The sequence below is a fragment of the Myotis daubentonii genome, chromosome 7 (assembly GCF_963259705.1).
Source record: "Myotis daubentonii chromosome 7, mMyoDau2.1, whole genome shotgun sequence".
Classification (NCBI taxonomy): domain Eukaryota; kingdom Metazoa; phylum Chordata; class Mammalia; order Chiroptera; family Vespertilionidae; genus Myotis; species Myotis daubentonii.
In genome coordinates this window covers 83777183-83781834 of record NC_081846.1, presented here as the reverse complement: position 1 = coordinate 83781834, position 4652 = coordinate 83777183, and the positions used below count along the sequence as shown (strand labels likewise).

At 41.3% G+C, this 4652-nt stretch overlaps 1 pseudogene; it reads right to left on the bottom strand.

Annotated features, from left to right (window-relative positions):
- Positions 1-2399: 2399 nt before the first annotated feature.
- LOC132238012 (torsin-1A-interacting protein 2-like) lies at positions 2400-3453 on the bottom strand (annotated as a pseudogene).
- Positions 3454-4652: the final 1199 nt, after the last annotated feature.

Genomic DNA, 4652 nt, shown 5'->3' with positions numbered 1-4652 from the left:
GGGAGCCTCATTTTACTCTGTGTATTGAAAAAAGGCTGCAGATCACATATACGATGCTTATTGGCAATGGGTGTGATAGAAGAGCCTCACATGGTAAAGGGTGGATTGAACAGTCTAAAAAGGCATTCCAAAAAAGTCAGACCTAGGGGCATATTCATTTTCAGTGAGGTTATTCTATTTCTCTGAAGTATAAAAGAAGTTAATGTAGGCAGGTTCTTGCGTATCCATTAACCTTTGACATGAAGTGGAAAAAATGACTGGCATTTCTCTCCAGGTCAATCTGCTTTTTCTTCCCCCAAGAACCAGCACAGAATCTACTTAGTGACTTCCTGAGTACAAATAATAGTTAGAAATGTCATTCCTCAGATGGGAGCAACAATTTTGCTTTCTGTAACAAATCTGAGAAGAACTCCGACTCTGGGCCTGCATCTCTTCTACATGATCACAGCTGGGCCGCGGTGCTGGCTTTTTGCATCATTCATCTTGGGTCTCCTCAGCAGGGAAAGCTAGTGCTGCCATGAGCAATGGTGCATCTGTATGAGGTTGAAACAGTCTCATTTTCTTTACTGGGAATGAACATTTTTAGACAATAGAAGAGATAACTGTGATCTGTTAAAAAAAATACAATTTTTCCAAATGGAAATGAAATTACTAGGTAACCTTTTAAATTACTTTATCTTTTATAAACATTTTTTGTTGACTCTATCGCTATCGAAGTTCTAAAAACCTTACTGTAAAATCCTGTATGTTTATCATTTCCTTAAAGATCAGGCCTGTCAAGTGAAAGTCTAATAAAAAAGTTTTGGCTTACAGATATACAAAATTAACGGGGAATATTGCCTTTATAGCTCAAGAGAAATTTTTTATTGGAATAATGAGAAATAGGAAAAACAAATTCTCAGAAGTGAAAATAAGTCTTGAATAATTCTGATAGATTCCAGAATAATGATTTTTTTTTTATCATTTGGACCTAAGAATGTGTTTTTTGTTTTATTTTCAGTTTAGCAGTCCCCATAGTTTATTCAGCAATATAACAGGAGAGAACTTCCACCAACATAGACATAAGGCAGATGCAGGGTAGGTCTCTGGGGCACAATATTTATACAGACTAACAAACAACCCAGGTTTCACAACATGTGGCAGGCATGAGTTCTTGCATAAAAACAGCCATTCATTCCCCACTGCTCCCTTCCTAAAGGAGCCCTTGTTTTACAAGGTGTCCTGCCCAGGCCCTGCCAGCCCCATTCTCCTTTGCCTGGCTTCCCAGGCTCCCATTTGAACCAGTACCTTCGAATGAGATGTAAGAAGAAATTCGTGAGGGACTTTTGGGAACAATTTCCTTTCCAAGTAAGACAGAGTCTTCAAAGGAGAAAACTTTCGCTCCCTACTTCCAAATGGGACTGAAATGCCTAAAGCAGCAACAAGCCACACTGTAATCACTGAGGACACTAAGGAGACAAAAGCTAATGAGATAAGGGTCTCAAAGGGGAAAAACAAAGGACCTGGGACCCTGAGAATATTGTTGAGGTGCTACATAAGCACTGGATTATCTAGCATCTTATGTAGAATTTTAAATTTATCCCATGGCCTCTGAGATGTTCCAACAGGTTTTTTTTGTTTTTTTTTTATAAATTTCCTGTGAACAAGTGAAGGTCAGAATGTGGGTAACACCCAGCAAGACCTCTTGGTTTTAAGATGCTTCCCTTAGACAGCTCATACTATTATGGAATCAAGCTGGATAGCTTCTTTTATAACCTATCTCATACCCAGGCACTTTTCCACTTCCTGGTAGGACATTCTAAGTTCAGTCACCACAAAGGCAGGACAGTCTTTGTTTATGCAGAGCCAAGTAAGTATAGACAGTGGCATTTCTGCATGTTTTTGTGTAACCTATGTAGGTGTTACCCAATAGAATGTGGTTTCTCTGGAGATGACCAGTTATCTATAATATCAAAGCCACACTGAGGCCAAAGAGAGCAAGTTATGAAAAAATGATTATATATGGATAAATTATAAAATCACAAGAGGTGCAATTTATAACAATGTAATTTCTTATTAAAATGTCTAGTTCTTTTATCGAAATCATCTAGAAGTCAGCTATAATGAAGATGCTTTCCCACAGAAGTTATCACTAGAAATATCATCATGGTATACACAATATGGGGCATATTCTCTAGGACTACCTTGTCCTATGTCAATAATTAGGCTGTGGAGACTTTTAGGAGGGGTAAGCTACTTCTAAGACATAGGGAACATGAAATACTCGGGTTCTGGATGAAGAGTCTGGCTGGAACAGTGATTGAATTCATGCCGAACAGAATAGGTGTAGACCATGGGAGCAGACCCAACAATTTAAGCAGTTCCTCAAAGTAGTGGCAGCCTGGATCAGATTTTAAAAAGTGTCATTTTTTCCATCTTCCTTTGGTTACTAGCACAAAACCCTCTAAGGTCTCCATGATTGTGACTCTTTAAGAAGTTATTTGCTTTGGCCAAGTTTTTTGTTTAAGGTTGTGTCTGTTCTGGCCAAGATTAATTGTAATTATGGGTTAAAACCAGCTATTTTAGAGGCATGTATCCTTTTTCTAACCAGTGGAGGACCCAGAAGAAATGGGTGGCAAGCTTTTTCAAAGGTCCACCTGGTAAGATTTTGGGGAGCCCATTCAAGTGGGAAAGACCAAGGAAGGACAAGGCTTCTGTTAGCAGGACTATCAGGTTAACACTCAGGGCAATAATCAGCCCTGTTGATACGGTCTAAGATTACTTGGTAACATTCATTTTCAATAAGTTCAGTTTGGTGCAACCAGTGGCCTAGTTCTAAACTAGGAAACCACGGCTGTCCACAGTCAGGGCAAAGTGAATTATCTGAGAACATCTGGGCCTCCATAGTTAACACAGAAAGCAATGTAACAGTAAGAGACAACAATGGCAAAGAGAGATACCCAAATGACCAGTCCTATCACAGGTTTGATTTAGCAATTTCTCAGTCCAACCAATACTACTTAGAAAGAGAGTTAAATCTGGCTTGCACTTACATGCAATTCTTCAAGATTCCGTTGTCTGTTTTTCACTCAATTACAACTCAGTCTCTCAACTCAGTGAACAATACAAACTAAAATGTTATCAGCCACTTGCTAGGAACACAGACCTCAGAATAGCTCCTTCAAATTCCAACTTCTCAGGAAAAGCTAGAAGTCTGGTCTAAATTAGTTATTTGTGTGTGTGTGTGTTAATCAGCTGATGATCTCATGCAGAAGCACTTGGCTTACTCTGCTTTGCTGGTTAGCTATTGTGTCTGCTTGGTCAAAGAGAGGAGCTGACAGATCCAATGGGTCTTTGTGGGCGCTGGCACTCTTGCCATTGTGATACACGTACCCAAGACTTCAGGTCTTGGCACTTTACAGAAATGTAAGGAGGTCAGGAATACCTGGGAAAGTCCTCTTGAGCATGGATCCAATGAAGTCTTTCTTGGGGAGGACCTTAATTAGGACCCCATCAGAGAAGTAGCTGGTGCTGAGTTAGTTGGAGGGTCTGGGAATGCTTCACATAGAAATTCTGGCAGAGTTTTAAATCGTCTGCAGTCAATGTCAGGGGAGCCCTTCTGGTGTTCTTGACCTAAGAATGTTTTAACCCTGGGTGTGTTTTGAAGAAAAACATCTTATATAATAAAAGCCTAATATGCTAAGTGTCCTGTCATCCAGTTAGCCATTTAACCAATCAAAGCGTACTATGCTAATGATATGCTAAGGCCACTCAACCGCTCGCTATGATGTGCACTGACCACCAAGGGGTAGACAGTCAACCTGTTGACCAGTCACTATGACATGTATTGACCAACAGGGGGCAGATGCTCCGACCAATAGGTTAGCTTGCTGTTGGGGTTTGGCTGATTGGGACTGAGCCAGATGGGCTGGACATGCCCTGGAGCCCTCCAGTGGTCCCTCCCCTGCTGGCCAACCTCCTGTGTCCCTCCCTGGCCCCAATTGTGCACCGGTGGCCTGTGCCCTCTTTCAATCTGGGACCCCTTGGGAGATGTTGAAGAGCCGGTTTCAGCTGATGGTGTAACAACTGGGTGCTATCATGCACACTGTCCACCAGGGGGCAGATGCTCAATGCAGAAGCTGCCCCCTGATGGTCAGTACACTCCCACAGGGGGAGTACTGCTCAGCCAGAAGCCATGCTCATGGCTGGTGAGCGCAGCAGCAGTGGCGGGAGCCTCTCTGCCTCTGTGGCAGCGCTAAGGATGTCCAACTGCTGGCTTAGCCCATGGGGAGCAGGCCTCAGCCAGCAGGTGGACATCCCCCGAGGGCTCCCAGACAGTGAGAGGGCACAGGCTGGGCTGAGGGACACCCCACACCCCCTCAATGCAGGAATATTATGTACCAGGCCTCTAGTTTTGATATAAACAGTATAAACCCAAATAAGTGTCACCTAGGATTTTTTTTCCAGAAAGATTCCTTTAGTCCATTTTATTCCAGATTAATTTTATATGTTCTAGTTAAAAATTACTATTTATTTTTATTTTGTTGAAATTAGTTTCATTAGTGCAAATATTTCTCAGTTAAATTATTAACAAAAATTTGATTCAATAAATTTTTAGATTAAAATCAGTGGTTTTTATTTATCAGTTCTGATATTTTTGTGCCATTATTTAT